Raw genomic sequence first — 24635 nt, 5'->3', positions numbered from 1 at the left:
TACAACCCATTTTTATATCAGACTAAAAATTTCCAATTATTTTCTCTTTTCCTACCTTAACTACAATATTTTACTACCTCTTCATTTTTCAGTCTCTTCCTTTTTGACTTTCATATGTCTACAATTACATGTCTTAGATATATTTTCCAATTCTAAATTCCCGTCAACTTATGCAACTTAATTTTGAGAGATATATGAGTTTTTTTTGTTTTGTTTTGTTCTGTTTTGTTTTCTCTGCTCCATTTTCTTCTACAATGGCAGAAGTTATTACCTTCTAAAACATAAGCAGCATGCACCTAGAACCAGGTGGTATACCGTGCTGGTTCATTCTGTGAGATTATATTCTCTCTTCATTCCCATTCTGCCCCCATCATTTATCTCATTTATGTTTTGGTCAATCTCGGGGATCTCTACTAGTTTTTATGGTTTATATAAATTTGGGACTAAGCATCTTCTAACATACAGAACTTAATATACACAGAACCAAGAGGTTCACCCTCTAGGACCGCTCTGGTAGACTACATTTTCCCTCCACTACAACTTCATCACCACCACCATTTCCCAATCCACAGCCTTATTTTCTTCTTTTTTCCCCCATTACTGTTGTTCTTTTCCTCTCCTTTTTTATCTTTTCTTTTTTTCTTCTTCTTTTGGATTCTTGGCCTTTCATTTTTTACTACTTTTTTATGAAACTTGTCTTTCACTTTAGTGGTCTTTTTGTTTTCTTTTGTTCTGATCTTTGTTCACAATTTCTTGTCTCTGATCTCAGGAGAATCATCTGGGGTAAAATTTACTTAGGTGGTGGTTGATATTCTTCACGTACCCATTTACACAGCACTCTGCACTCAGCAAAATGACTAGAAAGAATTCACAAAAGAAAGAATCAGAAACAGTAATCTCTGCCACAGAGTTATAGAATTTGGATTACAATTCGATGTCAGAAACCCAATTCAGAAGCACAATTATACAGCTAATGGAGGCTTTGGAAAAAAGCATAAAGGATTCAAGAGACTTCATGACTGCAGAATTTATATTTAATTGGGCCACAATTAAAAAAAAATAAATGAGATGCAATCCAAACTGGAGGTCCTAACGACGAGGGTTAATGAGGTAGAAGAAAGAGTGAGTGACATAGAAGACAAGTAGATGGCAAGTAAGGAAGCTGAGGAAAAAAAGGAGAAAAACAATTAAAAGACCACAAGGAAAGGTTAAGGGAAAGAAATGACAGCCTCAGAAGGAAAAATCTACATTTAATTGGGGTTACAAAGGGTGCCGAAAGGAATAGAGGACCAGAAAGCATATTTGAACAAATCATAGCTGAGAAGTTCCCTAATTTGGGGAGGGAAACAGGCATTCATATCTAGGAGATAGAGAGGTTCACACCCAAATCAATAAAAACCATTCGACACTTCGACATTTAATAGTAAAACTTGCAAATTCCAAAGATAAAGAGAAAATCCTTAAAGCAGCAAGAGACCTCTCCACAGAGACCAGGCAGGCCAGAAATGCTGGCAGGATATATTCAGGGTCCTAAAGAGAAGAACATGAAGCCAAGACTACTTTAACCAACAAGGCTCTCATTCAGAATAGAAAGAGAGATAAAGTGCTTCCAAGATAGGCAGAAACTGAAAGAATATGTGACCACCAAACCAGCTCTGCAAGAAATATTAAGGGGGACTCTGTAAAAGAAAGAGGAAGTTTAAGGAAATACATCCACAAAAACAGGGACTGAATAGGTATCATGATGATACTAAATACATATCTTTCAATAGTAACTCTGAAAATGAATGGGCTTAATGATCCCATCAAAAGACACAGAGTTTCAGAATGGAAAAAAAAAAGCAAGAGCCATCTATTTGCTGTCTGCAAGAGACTCATTTTAGACGTAAGGACACCTCCAGCCTGACAATAAAAGGTTGGAGAACCATTTAGCATTCTAATGGTCCTCAAAAGAAAACAGGTGTAGCAATACTCATATCAAATAAATTAAAGCTTATCCCAAAGGCTGTAGTAAGAGATGAAGAGGGACACTATATCATATGTAAAGGATCTATGCAATAAGAGGACCTAACAATCATGAATATTTATGCCCCTAATGTGGGAGTTGCCAAGTATATCAATCAATTAATAACCAAAGCTAAGACATACTTAGAAAATAATACACTAATACTGGGGGATTTCAACATGGCACTTTCTACAAATGACAGATATCGTAAGGAAGACATCTCCAAAGAAACAAGAGCTTTAAATGATACACTGGAACAGATAGATTTCACAGATCTTTACAGAACTTTACATCTAAACGCATCTGAATACACATTCTTCTCAAGTGCACATGGAACTTTCCCCAGAATAGACCACATATTGGGTCACAAATCAGGTCTTAACTGAGACCAAAAGATTGTGATTGTCCTCTGCATATTTTCAGACCATAATGCTTTGAAACTTGAACTCAATAACAAGAAGAAATTTGGAAGAAATTCAAACATGTGGACGTTAAAGAGCATCCTGATAAAAAGATGAAAGGGTCAACCACGACATTAGAGAAGAATTAAAAAGATTCATGTAAACTAATGAGAATGAAGATACAACCATTCAAAATCTTTGGGATACAGCAAAAGCAGTCCTGAAGGGAAATAGATCACAATACAATCATCCCCCCAAAATTGGAAAAAACTCAAATACACAAGCAAACCTTGCACCTAAAGGAACTGGAGAACGAACAGCACATAAAGCCTACAACATGCAGAAGAAGGGAGATAATAAAGACTAGAGCAGAACTCAATGAAATAGAGACAAGAAGAACTGTGGAACAGATCAACTAAATCAGGAGTTGATTCTTTGAAAGAATTAATAAGATAGATAAACCATTAGCCAGCCTTATTAAAAACAAAAGAGAGAAGACTCTAATTAATAAAATAAGGAATGAAAAAGGAGAGATCACCACCAATACAAGGAAATACAAACGATTTTAAAAACATTTTATGAGCAGCTATGCACCAATGAATTAGGCAACCTAGAAGAAATGGAAACCTTTCTGGAAAACCACAAACCACCAAAATTGGAACAGGAAGAAATAGAAAACCTGAACAGGCCAATAACCAGGGAGGAAATTGAAGCAGTCATCAAAAACCTCCCAAGACACAAAGGTCCTGGGGTAGATGGATTCCCAGGGGAATTCTATCAAAATTTAAAGAAGAAAGAATACCCATTCTACTAAAGCTGTTCTGAAAGATAGAAAGGGATGGAACACTTCCAAACTTGTTCTAGGAGGCCAGCATCTCCTTAATTCCAAAACCAAAGACCCCACCAAAAAGGAGAGTTATAGACCAATATCCCTGATGAGCACAGATGCAAAAATTCTCAACAAGATACTAACAAATAGGATCCAACAGTACATTATGAAGATTATTCACCATGACAAAGTGGGATTTATCCCCGGGATGAAAGTTTGGTTCAACACCCCTAAAGCAAAGTGATAGATCATATCAACAAGAGAAAAAGCAAGAACCATATGATTCTCTCAATAGATGCAGAGAAAGCGTTTGACAAAATACAGCATCCATTACTGATCAAAACTCTTCAGAATGTAAGGATAGAGAGACTATTCCTCAGCATCGGTTTTTTAAATTAAATTTTAATTTTTTTTATTCGAGAAAGAGAGAAAGAAAGAGAGAGAGATAGGCAGAGACACATGTAGAGGGAGAAGTAGGCTCCACACAGGGAGCCTGACATGGGACTCAATCTCGAGACTCCAGGGCCATGCTCTGGGCCGAAGATAGGCATTAAACCGCTAAGTCATCCGGGGATCTCCCATTCCTCAGCATCTTAAATGCCATCTATGAAAATCCCACGACAAATATTGTTCTCACGGGGGAAAAACCGAGAGTGTTTCCTCTAAGATCAGGAGCATGACAGGGATGTCCACTCTCACCACTGCTATTCAACAGAGTACTAGTAGTCCTAGCCTCAGCAATCAGGCAACAAAAAGAAATAAAAGGCATTAAACTGGCAAAGAAGAAGTCAAACTCTTCTTCTTCGCAGATGACATGATACTGTACATAGAAAACCCAAAAAGCTCCACGCCAAGATTGCTAGAACTCATACAGCAATTCAGGAATGTGGCAGGATACAAAATCAATGCCAAGAAATCAGTGGCGTTTCTTTGCACTAACGACAAATACCCACCAGTTGCTTCGACGTGGATGGAACTGGAGGGTGTTATGCTGAGTGAAATAAGTCAATCAGAGAAGGACAAACATTATATGGTCTCGTTCATTTGGGGAATCCACTAACAATGAGACTGAAGAAAGAGAAATTAAGGAGTCAATCCCATTTATAATTCTACCCAAAAGCATAAGATACTTAGCAATAAACCTAACCAAAGAGATAATGGATCTATACCCTAAAAACTACAGAACACTTCTGAAGGAAATCGGGGAAGACACAAAGTGTTGGAAAAATATTCCATGCTCATGCATTGAAGAATTAATATTGTGAAAATGTCTATGCTACCTATGGCAATGTACATGTTCAATGCAATCCCTATGAAAGTACCATGGGCTTTCTTCAGAGAATTAGAACAAATAATCTTAAGGTTTGTATGGAATCGGAAAGGACCCCGAATAGCCAGGGGAATATTGAAAAAGAAAATCAGAGCCGGGTCATCACAATGCCGGATTTCAGGTTGTACTACAAAGCTGTGATCATCTAGACACTGTGGTACTGGCAACAAAAATAGACACATAGATCAATGGAATAGAATAGAGAGTCCAGAAATGGCCCCTCAACTCTATGGTCAACTAATATTCGACAAAGCAGGAAAGACTATCCATTGGAATAAGGACAGTCTCTTCAATAAATGGTGCTGGGAAAATTGGACATCCACATGCAGAAGAATGAAACTAGACCATTCTCTTACACCATATACAAAGATAAACTCAAAATGGATGAACGATCTCAATGTGAGACAAGAATCCATCAAAATCCTAGAGGAGAACACAGGAATCACCCATTTGGAGCTTGGCCACAGCAACTTCTTGCAAGATACATCTATAAAGGCAAGGGAAACAAAAGCAAAAATGAACTATTGGGACTTGATCAAGATAAAAAGCTTCTGCACAGCAGAAGAAACAGTCAACATAACTAAAAGACAAACTACAGAATGGGAGAACATATTTTCAAATGACATATCATCTAAAGGGCTATTGTCCAAGATTTATAAAGAACTTTTTAAACTCAACAGTAAATAAACAAACAATCCAATCATGAAATGGGCAACAGACATGAACAGAAATTTCACAAAGGAAGACATACTCATGGCCAACAGGCACATGAGAAAATGCTCCGCATCACTTGCCATCAGGGAAATACGAATCAAAACCACAATGAGATACCACCTCACACCAGTGAGAATGGGGAAAATTAACAAGACAGGAAACACATGTTGGAGAGGATGTGGAGAAAGGGGAACCCTCTTGCACTGTTGGTGGGAATGTGAACTGGTGCAGCCACTCTGGAAAACTGTGCAGAGGTTCTTCAAAGAGTTAAAAATAGAGCTCCCCTTTGACCCAGCAATTGCACTGCTGGGGACTTACCCCAAAGATACAGATGCAGTGAAGGACCAAGACACTTGCATCCCAATGTTTATAGCAGCAATGTCCACAACAACCTAACCGTGGACAGAGCCTCAGTGTCCATTGAAAGATGAATGGATAAAGAAGATGTTGTCTATATATATAGTGGAATATTACTCATCCATTACAAATGACAAATTCCCACCATTTGACTCGACATAGATGGAACTGGAGGGTATTTGCTGAGTCAAGTAAGTTAGTCGGAGAAGGACAAACATATGGTTTCATTCATATGGGGAATATAAAAAATAGTGAAAGGGATTAAATGGGGAAAGGAGAGAAAATAAGTGGGAAATATCAGAGAGGCTGACAGAACAGGAGAGACTCCTAACTCTGGGAAATGAACAAGGGGTATTTGAAGGGGAGGTGGACAAGGGGATGGGATGCCTGGGTGATGGGCACTGAGGGGGGGCTCTTGTCGGGATGAGCACTGGGTGTTATACTTTATGTTGGCAAATTGGATTCCAATAAAAAATAAACAAATAAAAGAGTAAATAAAGAATTGGAAAGCTGAAAACACAGACACACACACACAAATAAATATTCTGTCTATTTATCTGACAGAGAGAGGGAGAGCACAGCAGGGCGAGCAGCAGGCAGAGGGAGAGTGAGTAGCAGTCCCTGCTGAACAGGGAGCCCAATTTAGGCCTCAATCCCAGGACTTTGAGTTCACGACCTGAGCCAAAGGCAGCTGCTTAATGGACTGAGCCACCCAGATGCCCCTGATTGTTGCTTTTAATTCTGGATCAAGCATATTACTTTTATCCTTGGGTGTGACTTTCTCTTTTTCTTTCTTTTTGGGGTGAATTCCTCCATCTTGGGATTCTTTCTATATCCTTGTCTTCTCTTTGTTATGAATGCTTATTATGTTTCCTGCTCCAGAAACAAGAGCTAATATACTGTCCGGGGTCTGGCATTTCAGGACTCGTTTGTGGTGGAAGCTGTGCACACTCTGTACTCTGTTTTGGATGCTCTTTCCCTGAGGTCAGCCCTCTGTAGAGTTTCTCCTCACCTGCAGTTGGGAATGTTTGGACTTTGGCCAGAATATGTATAGTTTTCATTAATGTGGTCTGGTCTGCTTGTTTAACAGAATTCTGATACTATTTCTAGTAGAGCTGAAGGTTTGCAGAACTCTACTGTCATTAGATGTGGTGTGTGCAGGCGAATGGTGCAACGGGATAGGCAGGTCTGTGGTGGTCTTCTGGGACATGGGCCTGATGTTCTGGTCCTCAGGCAAGCTTGCCCTAGAAAAGTGGTACCTGGAGAATATACGGGAGTGGGGCTTAGTATAGTGGTTTTGGCCACCACTGTTGGTGCTGTACTGCTTATAGAAGTTCATTTTTGCTAAGGAGCATAGGAGAGAAATGGTGCCAGCCCCCTCCCTGTTCCAAGAGAGGAGATTTTGCACCCACCACTGCCTGGAAAGTCATCACAGGGAATCGCTGGGTGGTTCAGTGGTTTGGTGCTTGCCTTCGGCCCAGGGAGTGATCCTGGAGTCCCGGGATTGAGTCCCGCATCAGGCTCCCTTCGTGGAGCCTGCTTCTCCCTCTGCTTGTGTCTCTGCCTCTGCGTGTGTGTGTGTGTGTGTGTGTGTCTTTCATGAATAAATAAATAAAATATTTTTTTTAAAAAAAGAAAGTCATCACAGAAGAGTGACTAATTTCCCTTTATATATCCCAGTCTTCCCTCAGATCCCTGCCTTCACCCTGTGTCCAGTTAATCTGTTCACCAGCAGCACAGTACACTTGTTTTCTATCCCAGTCAGGGAAGCTGAGTTCCCAAAGTCCAAACTTTAGGTGGTAACCCATGCATACCCTCTGGTTTGGGTACTGAACTGGTACTAAAAGAGTTATTATTTATTATTTTTTCAAGAAGAGCAGTAACACCAAAGCACAAGGGGGTGAATTTTGGAGTAAACCACAGTAAAGAGCCAGAGTTCAGGTTAACCACTCTCAGCTGGTGTCTGCACCTTTGTTGAGAGCAGGATATAGTAACAGCACCTGCTGTCTCTTTTTTCCCCAGAGAGACAATGCCACCTCTCCAAGAGATGCACTCCAAGAAGGAGGAAACATCTCTCCCAGTGCATCCCAGGGGTCCTCAGATCATGCTATCCTCTACCAGGCATTCTGGCCTCCTTCTGCACAGGAAAACCATGGCACCTAGCAGGCTCCACACTGACCAGGCTGTGAGCCTCTAAAAATCCAGTCTCTGGGCCCTGATGGATGCAAAAGTTCAATGAAGTCAGCCTCTCCCATATTCCTAGTTGATATCTTTGGGAAAGTGTTTTATGTGATCCCCTGTGCACTTCTCCCTCTCTCTCTCCATGACCAGGTTTGCCTCCCCCTGCAGCACCCACAATCTTTATTTTACTCAAATCATGTCTCTGCACCTTCTATCTTCTATTATGTGGCCTCTTCTATCCCTCTAGGTGTGCATTTTGTTCTGTCAGTCCTCAGATTTATTTCTTGGATATTCAATGTAATTTGATATTTATCCAGCTGTGTTTGAGGGATGAGGCAAATCTAGGGTCCTCCTACTACTCTGCCATCTTATCCCCCCTTTAGGATTTACATTTTTAAAGCAAATTAATGGCTCTAATTAACATTACAGGAGAATAACCTAACTCCCAATATCCATTCCTACTGCAAGATTTTTAGAATAAGGACCTAAGTATTAGTGCTCAGCATGTGAGTATATTAAGATTTCATGAATGTCAGACACACCCAACCAAACCAGTTTTATATTTGTACACACTTCCATTGTTCATATTGACAAGTCACAGCATGTGGTAGTCTCTAGCAGATTTATGGGTTATTAAATTATTTTTTAGAGAGAGAGGGAGGGGCAGAGGGAGAGAGATAAAGAATCTTTTCTATTTTTGAAGGCTTATTAAATTTAATGTCAGATTCAGCCTATTCAGTTATTTAAATATTTCCCAATATATTAGATTTTTTAAAATATTTGATTTAAATTCAATTTGCCAACATATAGTATAACACCCAGTGCTCATCTCATTTATGTGCACTCCTTAGTGCCCATAACCAATTACCTCATCCTCCATCCTCCTGTCCTTCTACAACCCTTTATTTGTTTCCCAGAGTTAGGAGTCTCTCATAGTTTGTATTCATCTCTAATTTTCCCCCATCCAGGTTTCACCCCTTCCCTTATGGTCTCTTTCATTATTTCTTATATTCCACATATCAGTAAAACCATATGATAATTGTTTTTCTCCAATTGACTTATTTAACTCAGCATAATACCCTCCCGTTCCATCCATATTGCAGTAAATGGTAGGTATTCATCCTTTCTGACCAGGAATGGATGCTATATTTTGTCAAATGTTTCTCTGCATCTATTGAGATGATCATATGGTCCTTGTATTTATTGATGTGATCTATCATGTTGATATATTTATGAATGTTGCACCACTCTTGCATCCCAGAGATAAATCTCACTTGGTGGTGGTGAGTAATCCTCTTAATGTACTACTGGATCCTATTGGCTAATATCATGGTAACAATTTTTGCATCCATGTTCATCAGGGATATTGATCTGTAAATCTCCTTTTTGGGGGGGTCTTGTTCTGGTTTTGGGATCCAGTTGATACTGTCCTAAGAAAATGAGTAGGGAAGTTTTCCTTCCATTTCTATTTTTTGAAATAGCTTCAAATGAATAGACATTAGCTCTTCTTTAAATGTTTGGTAGAATTCCCCTGGAAAGCCATCTGGCCCTGGACTCTTGTTTTTTGGGAGATTTTTGAAGAGTGCTTCAATTTCCTTGCTGGCTATGGATCTGTTCAACTTTTTTACTTCCCGTTTCAGTTTGTTAGCTTGTAAGTTTCCAGGAATGCATTCATTTCTTCTAGATTGCCTAATTTGTTGGCATATAGTTGTTCATAATATGTTCTTAAAATTGTATTTCTTTGGTATTGATCATGATCTCTCCTCTTTTGTTCATAATTTTATTAATTCAGGTCCTTTCTCTTTTCTTTTTGATAAATCCGGCTAGGGGTTTATGGATATTATTAATTCTTTCAGAGAACCAACTTCTAGTTTCATTGATCTGTTTTACTGTTCTGGTTTATATTTCATTGAATTCTGCTATAATCTTTATTATGTCTCTTCTTCTGCTTGTTTTAGGCTTTATTTGCTGTTCTTTCTCCAGCTCCTTTTAAAAAAATATTTTATTTATTTATGAGAGAGAGAGAGAGAGAGAGAGCGAGAGAGGGAGAGAGAGAGAGGCAGAGACACAGGCAGAGGGAGAAGCAGGCTCTATGCAGGGAGCCCGATGTGGGACCCGATTCTGGATCTCCAGGATCATGCCCTGGGCCGAAGGTGGCGCCAAACAACTGAGCCACCAGGGACTGCCCTCTCCAACTCTTTTAGATGTAGATTTACCTTGCATATTTGAGAGTTTTCTAGTTTTTTTCAGAAAGACTTGTATGCTATGTACTTCCCTGTTAGGATTACCTTTGTTGTATCCCAAAAGTTTTGAACAGTCATGTTTTCATTTTCATTTGTCTCCATGAATTTCAAAAATTCTTCTTTTAATTTCCTGGTTGACCCATTCATTCTTTGGTAGGATGCACTTTAACCTTCAAGTGCTTGAGTTCCTTCCAAATTTCCTCTTGTGATTAGTTCAAGTTTCAAAGCATTTGTTCTGAAAATATGTAAGGAATAATCTCAATCTTTTGTTGTCAGTTGAGACCTGATTTGTGATCCAGTATGTCATCTGTTCTGGAGAATATCACATGTACATTCGAGAAGAATATGTATTCTGTTGCTTTAGTTGGTTTCCTCTGTATATATCTGTGAAGCTCATCTGGTTCAGTGTGTCATTCAAAGCCCTTGTGTCCTTGTTGGTCTTCTTAGATGATCTATGCGTTGCTGTGATTAGGCTGTTTAATTCCCCTAATTTTATTGTATTATTTCAATGTGTTTCTTTTTTAAGGTTTTATTTATTTACTCATGAGAGATGCAGAGGGAGAAGCAGACTCCATGTGGGGAGCCTGATATGGGACTCAATCCCAGGACTCAATCCCCTCGGATCATGACCTGGGCCAAAGGCAGACACTCAACCACTGAGCCACCCAGATGCCCCTCAATGTGTTTCCTTAATTTCATTATTAGTTGATTTATTTAATTGGCTACTCTGAAGTTATGATCATAAATATTTATAATTGTTAGATCTACTTGTTACATAGACACTTTATGTATGATGTAGTATCCCCCATCATCCCTTATTACAGTATTTGGTTTAAAATCTAATTTTTCTGATATGAGGCATCTTACCTCAACTTACTTTTGAGGTTCATTAGCATGATAAATTGTTTTCCACCTCCTCACTTTCAATCTGCAAGTGTCTTTAGGTCTCAAATGAGTATCTGGTGGACAGCATATGGATAGGGCTTGCTTTTCAATCCAATCTGATACCTTGTATCTTTTGACTATTGAAAGATATGCATTTATTGCCATATTATTACTTGTAAAGTCCTGTTTCTGTAAATTGTCTCTGTTTCTTTCTAGTCTGTGTTACTTTGGACCCTCTCTTTGCTTACAGAATCCCCCCTTGAATATTTCTTGCAGGCCTGATTTAGTGGTCACAAATTCTTTAAGTTTCTATCTGACTTGGAAGCTCTTTATCTGTCCTTCCATTCTGAAATAACAGCCTTATTGGATAAAGTATTCTTGGCTGCATATTTTTCTTATTTAACACCCTGAATACATCATTCCATCCCTTTCTGGCCTGCCAGGTCTCTGTGGATATGTCTGCTTTCAGTCTAACCTTCCTGCTCCTATATCTTAGGGAGTTCTTGTCTCAAGCTCCCTTCAGGATTTTCTCTTTATCTCTGAAATTTGCAAGATTCACTACTATATGTCAGGGTGTTGATCTATGTTTATTGACTTTGGGAGGAGTCCTCTCTATGTCTTTGACTTGATCGCATGTTTTCTTCCCTAGATTATGGAAGTTCTTAGCTATGGTTTGATAAAATAGTCCTTCTGTTTCTCTCTCTCTCTTTTTCTTCAGGGACCCAAATAATTCTAATATTGTTTTGTTTTACAGCGTCACTGATTTCTTGAAGCCTCCTCTCATGCTCCTTTAGTTTTTTTCTCTTTTTCTCAGCTTCTTTTCTTTCCATAACTTGTATTCTATATCACTTACTTTCTTTTCTGCTTCATTTTCCCTAGTTGTTAAATCTTTATGATAGGACATTGCAAGATAGGAGATTACACATAGATAAGAAACCCATTGAGAAGAGGGTCATATGATTATTTATTGTTGTGTTACTGTAGTGTATCACATTAATTAATTTGCAGATGTTGAACATCCTTGCATGCTTAATATAAATCCTACTTGACCATATATATTACCTTTAAGACCTATTGTTGAATTTGGTTTCTTAATTTTTTGTTGAAGATTTTTTTTCTATCTGTATCCATCATGGACATTGGCATATATTTTTCTTTTTTTAAACAGCATCATTGTCTGACATAGATTTTAGAATAATTCTGGTCTCACAGAATGAGCTTGGAAGCATTCCTCCCTCTTAAATTTTCTGAAATGATTTGAGAACAAGTATTAACTCTTCTTTAACTGTTTGGTAGGATTCATCTATGATGCTCTCTGATCCTTGACCTCTGTTTGCTGGAAGTTTATTTAATCCCATTAATAGTAATCAGTCTTTCTGATCTTCAATTCTTCTTGATTAAGTTTTGGAAGATTATGTGTTTCTAGGAATTTATCTATTTCTTCTCGACTGTCCAAATAGCATATAGTTGTTCATAATATTTTATTTATCTATTCATGAGAGATAGATAGATAGATAGATAGATAGATAGATATAGATAGATAGATAGAGATAGGCAGAGGGAGAAGCAGGCTCTATACAGGGAGCCAGATGTGGGACTCATGAAACTCGATCCTGGATCTCTAGGATCATGCCCTGGGCTAAAGGCAGCACTAAACCGCTAAGCCATCCAGGCTGCCCCAGTTCATAATATTTTTATGAATCTTTTTACTTCAGTAATATTAAAAATGTACCTTCTCTTTTATTTCTAATTTTATTTGAGTCCCTCTTTTTACTTCTTGATTAGTCTTTTAAAATATCAATTCTGTTTAACTTTTCAAAGTATCACCTCTTAGTTTCATTAATATTTTCTATTGTTCTTTACTCAGTTTCATTTATTTCCACTCTGATATTATTTCCTTTCTTCTACTGAATTTTGAGCTTTGTTTATTCTTATCTTTCCAGTTCTTTTATGTGAAACATTACAATATTTATTGTATTATGTCCATGTTTTTCTTTATTTCTGTTAACTTTGCTTTAGTATTTAAGTACTCCTGTACTCGGTGCATAAGTTTTTATAACTGTTTTTACAAATTTCCTTGTTGGATTAATCTCTATATTATTATGTAATTCCCTTTTATCTCTTCTCACATGCTTTGTTTTAAAGTCTATTTTGCATGAATAAGTCCATTATTTACAAGAGAAGACCGATAAGACCAGATGCAGATCTCTCCACAGAACATGTCACGCCAGAGGCATGATACATCCAACATACAGAATGGGAAAAAATGTGCAGTAATGAATACCCTATCCAATAGGGATATCATTCACAACGGAAAGAAAAAGAATTTTCCAGAAAAACAAAATGTAAAGAAGTTTGTGACCACTAAATCAGCCTCACAAGAAATATAAAAGTGCACACTTTGAGTAGGATAGAAAGACCAAAAGTGACAAAGGCAAGTAAGAAAGTGAGAAAGTCTCTAGAAACAATGACAAAACAAGTAATAAAATGCCATTACATAAATATCTCTCACTAAGTTCTCTGAATGTAAATGGACTATATGCTCCACTTAAAAGACATAGGGTGTCAGAATAGATAAAAATAGAAGACCCATAAACTACACAAACTACCAAAACTGGAACAGGAAGAAATAGAAAACCTGAACAGGCCATTAACCAGGGAGGAAATTGAAGCAGTCATCAAAAACCTCCCAAGACACAAAAGTCCAGGGCCAGATGGCTCCCCAGGGGAATTCTATCAAACGTTTAAAGAAGAAACCATACCTATTCTACTAAAGCTGTTTGGAAAGATAGAAAGAGATGGAGTACTTCCAAACTCGTTCAATGAGTCCAGCACCACCTTAATTCCAAAACCAGACAAAGACCCCACCAAAAAGGAGAATTATAGACCAATATCCCTGATGAACACAGATGCAAAAAAATCTCAACAAGATACTAGCCAATAGGATCCAACAATGCATTAAGAAGATTATTCACCATGACCAAGTAAATAACCATATCCCCCAGAATGTAAGGCTGGTTCAACACTCATAAAGCAATCAATGTGATTGATCATATCAGCAAGAGAAAAGCCAAGAACCATATGATCCTCTCCATAGATGCAGAGAAAGCATTTGACAAAATACAGCATCTATTCCTGATTAAAATCTTCAGAGTTTAGAAATAGAGGGAACATTCCTCAACATCTTAAAAGCCTACAAAAAGCCCACAGCAAATATCATTCTCATGGGGAAACACTGGGAGCCTTTCCCCTGATATCAGGAAAAGACAGGGATGTCCACTCTCACCACTGTTATTCAACATAGTACTAGAAGTCCCAGCCTCAGTAATCAGGCAAGAAAAAGCAATAAAAGGCATTCAAATTGGAAAAAAGAAGTCAAACTCTCCCTCTTTGCAGATAACATGATACTGTACCTAGAAAACCCAAAATACTTCACTCCAAGATTGCTAGAACTAATAAGGCAATTCGGCAGTGTGGCAGCATACAAAATCAATGCTCAAAAATCAGTGGCATTTCTATACACTAACAATGAGACTGAAGAAAGAGAAATTAAGGAGTCAATCCCATTTACAACTGCACCCAAAAGCATAAGACACCCAGGAATAAACCTAACCAATGAGTAAAGGATCTATACCCTAAAAACTACAGAACACTTCTGAAAGAAATAGAGGAAGACACAAAGAGATGGAAAAATATTCCATGCTCATGGATTGGAAGAATTAATACTGGGAAAATTTCAATGCTACTCAGGGCAATTTACACATATAATGCAATCCCTATCAAAATACCATGGACTTTCTTCAGAGAGTTGGAATAAATCATCTTAAGATTTGTGTGGAATAAGAAAAGACCCCGAATAGCCAGGGGAATATTAGAAAAGAAAACCATAGCTGGGGGCATCACAATGCTGGATTTCAGGTTGTACTACAAAGCTGTGGTCATCAAGACAGTGTGGTACTGGCACAAAAACAGACACATAGATCAATGGTCAGAATAGAGAATCCAGAAGTGGACCCTCAACTTTATGGTCAACTAATATTTGACAAAGGAGGAAAGACTATTCACTGGAAAAAGGACAGTCTCTTCAATAAATGGTGGTGGGAAATTTGGACATCCACTTGCAGAAGAATGAAACTAGACCATTCTCTTACACCATACACAAAGAGAAACTCAAATTGGATGAAACATCTAAATGTGAGACAAGATTCCATAAAATCCTAGAGGAGAACATAGGCAACACCCTTTTTGAACTTGTCCACAGCAACTTCTTGCAAGATACAACCATGAAGGCAAGAGAAACAAAAGCAAAAATCAACTATTGGGACTTCATCAAGATAAGAAGCTTTTGCACAGCAAAATAAACAGTCAACAAAACTGGAAGACTACCTACAGAATGGGAGAAGATATTTGCAAATGACCTATCAGAAAAGGGCTAGTATCCAAGATCTCTAAAGAACTTATGAAACTCAACAGCAAAGAAACAAACAATCCAATCATGAAATGGGCAAAAGACATGAACAGAAATCTCACAGAGGAAGACATAGACATGGCCAACAAGCACATGAGAAAATGCTCCACATCACTGGCCATCAGGGAAATACAAATCAAAACCACAATGAGATACCACCTCATCCCAGTGAGAATGGGTAAAATTAACAAGACAGGAAGCAACAAATGTTGGAGAGGATGTGGAGAAAGGGGAACCCTCTTGCACTGTTGATGGTAATGTGGACTGGTACAGCAACTCTGGAAAACTGTGTGGAATTTCCTAAAAGAGTTAAACATATATATGCCCTATGACCCAGAAGCTGCACTGCTGGGGATTTACCCCAAAGATTCAGCAGCAGTAAAATGCTGGGACACCTGCACCCCGATGTTTATAGCAGCAATGTCCACAATAGCCAAACTCTGGAAGGAGAAGGAGCCTTGGTGTCCATCAAAAGATGAATGAATAAAGAAGATGTGGTATATGCATACAATGGAATATAACTCAGCCATTAGAAATGACAAATACCCACTATTTTCCTCGATGTGGAGGGACCTGGGAGGGTATTATGTTGAGTGAAATAAGTCAATCGGAGAAGGGCAAACATTATATGGTCTCATTCATTCAGCGAATATAAAAATTAGTGAAAGGGAATAAAGGGAAAGCAGAGAAAATGAATGAAAATATCAGTGAGGGTGACGAAACATGAGAGAAAACCTAACTCTGAGAACTGAACAAGGGGTAGTGGAAGGGGAGGTCGGCGGGGTTTGGGATGACTGGGTGATGGGCACTGAGAGGGGAACTTGGTGGGATAAACACTGGGTATGCTATATGTTGGCAAATTGAACTCCAATAAAAAATTTAAAAAAATAGAAGACCCATTGATATGTTGTCTACAAGAGACTCATTTTATTTTTTAAAAAAGATTTTATTTCTTTATTCATGAAAGACACACAGACAGAGGCAGAGACATAGGCAGAGGGAGAAGCAGGCTCCATGCATGGTTTGTGATGTGGGACTCCATCCCGGGACTCCAGGGTCACTCACTGAACCAAAGGCGTCTGGCAATGCCTAACCACTGAGCCTCCCAGGAAACCCAAGAGACGCATTTTAGACCTTAGACACCTGCACATTGAAAGTGAGTGGATAAAGAAACATTTATCATACAAATAGAAGACAAAAGAAAGCCAGAACATCCATACTTATATAAGACAAACTAGATTTTAAACTGAAGACAAGCAAGTGGTGAGGAAGGGCACTATTTCATAATTAGGGGATCTATCCAACAAGAAGATCTAACAAATGTAAATACTTGTGCCCTCCTAATTTGGGGGCATCCAATTATATGAAAAATATTAATTGCAAACATAAACTCATTGATAATAATATAATAACAGAGGACTTCAGCACCCCCGCTTATATCAATGGGCAGATTATTTAAGAGAATATCGATAAAGATACAATTACTTTGAATGACACATTGGATCAGATTGGCTTAACAGATATATTCAGGATATTTTATCCTAACCACAACAACACACATTATTTTCAAGTGCACATAGGATATTCTGCAGAATAGACCACATACTAGACAACAAACTAGGCCTGAGGAAGTACAAAAAGACTGAGATCATATCATGCATGTTTTGTGACCACAACGTTGTGAAGCTTGAAGTCACGCACAAGAAAAAATTTGGAAAGACCACAAAAACATGGAAGTTAAACAACATACTACTAAACAATGATTGAATGAACCAGGAAATAAAAGACAAAACAAAAAATGCATGGAAACAAATGAAAATGTGATTATCTTCAATATTGGAGATGTAGCAAATGCTGTCCTAAGAAGGAAGTATATAACAATACAGGCCTACCGGAAAAAGGAAGAAAAATCTCAAATAAACAACCAAACCTTAACACATAAAGGAGGCACAAAAGACCAACACAAGAAGCCTAAAGCCAGCAGAAGGAAGGAAACAATAAAAATTAGAACATAAATAAATGATATAGAAACAAAAAGCCAATAGAACAGATAAATAAAACCAGGAATGAGTCTTTAAATTAGTAATAAATTGGGGATCCCTGGGTGGCGCAGCGGTTTAGTGCCTGTCTTTGGCCCAGGGTGTGATCCTGGAGACCCGGGATTGAATCCCACTTCGGGCTCCTGGTGCATGGAGCCTGCTTCTCCCTCTGCCTATGTCTATGCCTCTCTCTCTCTCTCTGTGACTATCATAAATAAATTTTTTAAAAATTGAAAAAAATAAATTAGTAATAAATTGCTAATCTCTAACCAGACTTATAAAAAAAGGCAAGGGACCCCAAAATTAAAATCACTAATGAGAGAGGAGACATCACAAGCAACATCACATAAATAAAATCATTTATAAGAGAATATTATGAAAAATTATATGACAACAAATCAGACATCGTGGAAGAAATAGATAAACTTCTAGAAACATATAAACTACCAAAACTGAAACAGGAAAAATAGAAAACTTGAACAGATCAATAACTAGCAAAGAAATGGAATCAGTAATCAAAACTCTCCCAACAGAGGCATCTTAGTGGCTGTTGGTTGAGTGTCCAACTCCTGGTTTCTGCTTGGGTTGTGATCTTGGAGTCCTGAGATCAGGCCCCACATTGGGCTCTGTGCTAAGTGCAGAGTCTGCTTGAGATTCTCTCTCTCTCTCTCTCTCTCTCTCTCTCTCTCTCTCTCTCTCTCCTCCCTTACCCCATTCTCTCTAAAATAAATACATTTTTTAAAAAACTCTCCCTACAAAAAAGTCCAGGCCAGATTGCTTCACAGGCAAGTTCTACCAAACATTTAAATAATACTTAATACTGATTCTTCTCAAAATATTCCAAACAACAGAAAAGGAAGGAAAACCTCCAAGTTTATTCTACGAGGCCAGCATTACCCAGATACCAAAACTAGACAAAGAATCCACTCCAAAAGAGAATTACAGGCTAATATCCCTGATGAACATGGATGCAAAATTTCTCAATAAAATACTAGCAAATCTAAATCAATAGTATATTACAAGAATCATTCACTGTGATCAAGTGGGAGTTGTTCTGAGGCTGCAAGGGTGGTTCAATATCAATCAATGTCATACACCACCCTGTGATCCTCTGAAAAGATGAAGAAAAAGTATTTGACAAAGTATATTTATTCTTGATAAAAATGCTCAACAAAGTAGGGAGAGAGGGAACCTACCTGAACATAATAAAGGCTGTATATGAAAAGCTCACAGCTAATATCATTCTCAATGGGGAAAACTGAGAGCTTTTTCTGTAAGGCCAGGAATGAAACAGGGAAGGCCACTCTCATCATTGTTATTTAACAAAGTACTGGAAGTCCTAGCCTCAGCAATCAGACAATACAAAGAAATAAAAGGGCTCCAAATCCACAAGGAAAAAGTCAAACTTTCACTATTTGCAGAAGACTTGGTACTGTATATAGAGAATCAAAAACTCCACCAAAAAATTGCTAGAACTGATATTCAAATTCAGTGAAGTTGCAGGATAAACTATTAATGTACAGAAATTTGTTGCATTTCTATACACCAACAATGAATCAGAAAGAAAAGAGATATCAAGGAATCAATCCCAGTTACAATTGCATGGAAAACCATAAGATATTTAGGCATAAACCTTACCAAAGAAGCAAAAGATCTGTGCTCTTAAAAGTATAGATCAGTGATGGAAGAAATTAAAGATGACACAAGGAAATAGAAAAACATTCAGCACTCCTGGGGCGAAATAACAAAAATTGTTTATATGTCTATATTACCGAAAGTAATCTATACATTTAATTCAATCCCTATCAAAATACCACCTGCATTTTGCATAGAACTAGAACAAACAATCTTAAAATTTGTATGGAACCACAAAAGACCCCAAATAGCTAAAGCATTCTTGAAAAAGAAAAGCAAATCTGGGGGCATCACAATTCTGGACTTTAAGTTATATTAAAAACTGTAGTTGGGCAGCCCAGGTGGCTTAGCGCTTTAGCACCGCCTTCAGCCCAGGGTGTGATCCTGGAGACCCAGGATCGAGTCCCACCTCAGCTCCCTGCATGGAGCCTGCTTCTCCCTCTGCCTGTGTCTCTGCCTCTCTCTCTCTCTCTCTCTCTCTCTCTCTGTGTGTGTGTGTCCCTCGTGAATAAATAAATAAAATATTTTTTTTAAAAAAATGAGTGTTAAAAAAAAACTGTAGTCATCAAGGCAGTATGGCACTGGCACAAAAACAGACACATAGATCAATGGAACAAAATAGAAAACCCAGTAATGGACCCACAACTATACAGCGGATTAATGTTCAACAAAGTAGGAAAGAATATCCAATGGAAAAAACACAGTATTTTTCATCAAATTGTGTTGGGGAAACTGGACAGCCACATTCCAAAGAATGAAATTGGACCACTTTCTTGCACCATACACAAAAATAAATCCTGAATGGATGAAAGATCTAAATCTGACACAGTAAACTGAAAATCCCTAGTAGAGAACATAGGCAGTAACCTCTTTGACATCAAATTTTACTATATATATCTCCTGAGTCAAGGAAAACAAAAGCGAATATAAACTATTGGGACTTCACCAAGATGTAAAATTTCTGCACAGTGAGTAAACAATCAACAAAAGTAAAAAGCAACCTACTGAATGGGAAATGATAGGTGCAAATGACATATCTGATAAAATATTAGTATCAAAATATATAAAGAACTCATAAAACCTAACACCCAAAGAATGAATAATCCAATTTAAAAAATGGGCAGAAGACAGCAATAGACACTTTTCTAAAGAAGACATACAGACAGCAGAAACATGAAAAGATGCTCAACAAATGTTGGCAAAGATGTGAACAAAGGGCAACCCTCTTCCACTGTTGGTGGAAATGCAAACTGGTGAAACCACTCTGGAAAATATTATGGAGGCTCCTCAGAAAGTTAAAATGAGAACTACCCTATGACCTATTAATTGCCCTACTAGGTATTTGCCCAAAGAATACAAAAATAATTATTTGAAGGGACTCATGCACCCTCATGTTTGTAGCATCATTATCAACAATCACCAAATTATTGAAAGAGCCCAAATGTCCATCAGTGAATGGCTCAAGTTGTGATGTATATAAAATGGAATGTTAGTCATCAAAAAGAATGAAACCTTGTCATTTGCAATGACATGGGTGGAGAGTATTATGCTAAGCCAAATAAGTCAGTCAGAAAAAGACAAATGCCATATGATTTCATTCATATGTGGAATTTAAGAAACAAAACAAATGAACGTGGTAAGGAGTAAAAGGTAAACCACAAGACAGATGCTTAACTATAGAGAACAAACTGATGGTTATTATTATCGAATAGGTGATGGGATTAAGGAGCACACTTGTGATGAACACCAGGTGCTGCATGTAAGTGTTGAATCACTAAATTGTATGCCTTAACATAATATTACAGTGTACGTTAATAACTGGAATTTAAATAAAAACTTGAGAAAAAAATAAAGTATATTTTATCTAATATAAGTATGTTACACCAGCTTTTTTTCACTTTCACTTGTATGGAATATCTTTTCCATGCCTTCAGTTTCATTCTGTATGTATCTTTAGGTGTGAAGTAGTCTCTTGTAGACAGTGTATAGATGGTTCTTGTCTTTCTTTAATCCATTCAGCTTGTCTTTTGATTGGAGCATTTAGTCAATTTACATTTAAAGTAATTATTGATAAATACATATGTATTGACATTTTGTTGTTGTTTTTTTTCTTTTTTTAGTTCTCTGTTCTTTTCTTCTTCTGTTACTTGCCTGTGATTTGATGACTTTCTTTACTGTTATGTTTGGATTTCTTTCTTTTTATATTGTGTGTACCTATTATAGGTTTTTGAGTTTTGTTTATAATGAAGTTTATACTTACAGCCTATGTATATAGCAGTATATTTCAAGTTTGTGTTCATTTAAGTTTGAACTCATTTTGAAAGCACTACATTTTACTCTCCACATTTTATGTTTTTGATGTCATATTTCACATCTTTTTATTTAGTGTGTCCCTTGGGTAATTATTATAGATTTAGTTAATTTCACATCTTTCGTGTTTTACTCATCATACTAATTTTATAAATGGTTGCTCCTCTACCTTTTCTATATGTTTGCCTTTACCAGTGACATCTTTTCTTTCATGTTTTCTTATTTCTCATTGTGCCTTTTTCTTTTCATCTTAAAGAAGTCTCTTTAATATTTCTTGTAGATACCACAAAAATATTATGGTTAAGTAGTGGTGAAATCCATTAGTTTTTGCTTGTCTGTGAATTTTTTTATCTTTTCTTCAATATTTAGTGATAATCTTGCCAGGTCGAGTATTTTTGTTTGCAGTTTTTTTTTTCCTTTTAGCTCTTTAATATACAATGTCACTCCCTGCTCTGGCCTGCAAAATTTCTGCTGAAAAATCCATTTAAGTCTTATGGGATTTTTCAGATATACATTAGTAATTGCTTTTCTCCTCCTGTTTTTAAGATTCTGTCTTTATCTTCATTTTTTGACATTTTTTAGGTTTTATTTTAACTCCAGTTAGTTAACATACAGTGTTATATTAATTTCAGGTGTACAATACAGTGATTCAACACTTCCATACGTCACTTAGTTCTCATCACAAGTGCAGTCGTTAATTCCCATCACCTATTTCACCCATCTCCCACCCCTCTCCTCTCTGGTAACCACCAGTTTTTTTCTCTATAGTTAAGAGTCTGTTTCTTGTTTTCTCTCTCTCTTTATTTTTATCTCACCCTCGTCTTATTTCTTTTCCTTTGCTCATTTTTTTGTTTCTTAAATTCCACATATAAGTGAGACCATATGGCATTTGTCTTCTTCTGACTGACTTACTGTGATTAGCATGATACTCTCAAGCTCCACCTATGTCATTGCAAAAGGCAAGAATTCATTCTTTTTATGGCTGAATAATATTACATTATATATATATATATATATATATATATATATATATATATATACCACATATTTTTTATCCATGTATGTATAGATAGACACTTGGGCTGCTTCCATAATTTGGCTATTGTAAATAATGCTACTATAAACATTGGGTTGTACATGTTCCTTTGAATTAGTGTTTTTGTATTCTTTGGGTAAATACCCAGTAGTGCAATTACTGGATCATCTGGATGCAAGCTGCCCTTGACTTTTCAGCAACTCTGGAATCACTAGCATCAGTTCAGACTTCTACTGGGGTCCACATGCTGGCTTTCTAGATATTTGCAGAAAAATCTATAACTTCTGTCCATTTTTATGTTTGTCTAATAAGAAATCATACTTCTATAGGATCTGGACAAATGGGTTTTGTTTGATTTTTGAACTGAAATTATGTAAAAACTAGGTTTTAAACCTTTGTTTAAAGCAAAAACTTAGAAAAAACTCATGATTTTCATAAAAGAGGAACATTGTTTTAAATTCTGACATAAGAGATTGAAGATAAATATGAAATTAGCTTTTGCTTAACACTTTGTCTCAGAGATAATACAAATAAGTCAAAAAGTTATCCTCTGCCTGGCTAGCTTCCAGGTTTTCCTACAACAAACCTTTTAATACCTAGGACAGAGCTTGGAATATGTGCCCTTCAAGAGCCTGGAACACATGCTTTAAAAGAAGGATCACTTCACAGCTATGGAATGTAGGTTTCTCACCAAAAGAGCATCACAGTGCACAAGAGCAAAACGATCATCACCAGTGGGGAAGACACCAGCTGGCACCCCTCCCATCCTGTCTTCACCATCTCAATAGCCAATCTTGTGCCAGGGCAACTTTCTGGCCTCCAGTGTTCTAATCAAAGGGATGTGTAGCACCAATGTCAGTAGAGGGCCTGACCTTTGCAAAGATAAGATAACCTGGTAACATTTTCTCTGGTGACCCACGTGGTGTGGGAGTGTGTAGGAAAAGGAAACCCTATGTACTTGTGAGCTGTATCTACTTAGTGGTTAGGAGTTCCAGGGACAAGATGGAGGAAGAGTAGGGTCCCCAGGTCACCTATCCCCACCAACTTAACTAGATAGCTTTCAAATCATCCTGAAAACCTACGAATCCAGCCTGAGATTTAAAGAGAGAAGAGCTGGAATGCTATAGGGAGAAGAGTTCGTGCTTCTATCAAAGTGGGAAGACGGAAAAAAATAAAGAAATACAAAAGCAACCAAGAGGGCGTGGCCCCCATGAGGAGCCGGGCTGAAGCCGGGGGGCAAGCGCCCCCACGACAGGAAAGCCCAGTCCCGGAGAAGCAGGAACTTTACCAATCTTCCTGGATGGAAAGGCGCTCACAGGAAACTCGGGCAGGATCCCAGGAGGGGCAGTGGAGCCCCCAGGCTCCCAGGGGCACTAACAGAGAAAGTGCACCCTGGGGGAGAGCCCACCACACACTGTGGGCCAAGATCCCTAAAGAGCTGGAGGGCATGCCCAGCAGGGACCCGAGAGCAGCTCTGGCGGCTCAGGCGGCGGCTCCATGCAGAGGGGGCTGTGCGGCCCTGGGAGCACAATTCCAGTGGTGCAGCCCCTGGAGCCTAGGGCGCTGGGGGACACAGCCCAGGATCCGGCGCTCCCCCTGGGAAAGGCGGAGGCCAGGAGGACACAGGACAGCCAGGACGCCCCTGCCACTGGGCGGCCCCGAGCTCTGTAGATTGGCGCCCCCCGCCCCTGGAGCATCCAGGCCCCTGTGGACTGGGAGCTGTGGTAGTTAATGCAGAAGCTGATCCAGAGCTGGAGAGCTGGCCGCCGCCACTGTTGTTGTTCCTTCTGGTGTCACCTTGTACCTGGGACTGAGCAGGGCCGCCAGGTAACAGGGGCCTCACAGGATAAACAGCTCCCACAGAGCTGTACACCTGGCAGGGGGCTGGACAGCTCCCCCAGGTGCACACATCTGAGAATCAGCACAGCAGCCCCTCCCCCAGAAGACCAGCTGGAAGGACAGGGGAAGAACAAGTTCTTGACCAAGCAGTGCTGGAAAGTTCCAGGGGAAGTCTAGGACTCACAGTATATAGAATCAGAGGATACCCCTTCTTGTTTTCTGTTTTCTATTTGTCCCCCCCTTTTTTTCTCTCTCTTTTTCCAGGACAACTTGTTTTTAGCCACTCTGCACTGAGCAAAATGACTAGAAGGAAAAACTCACCACAAAAGAAAGAATCAGAAACAGTCCTCTCTCCCACAGAGT

This window comes from Vulpes vulpes, chromosome X, assembly GCF_048418805.1.
Source record: "Vulpes vulpes isolate BD-2025 chromosome X, VulVul3, whole genome shotgun sequence".
Taxonomy (NCBI): Eukaryota; Metazoa; Chordata; class Mammalia; order Carnivora; family Canidae; genus Vulpes; species Vulpes vulpes.
This window is presented reverse-complemented; position numbering follows the sequence as displayed.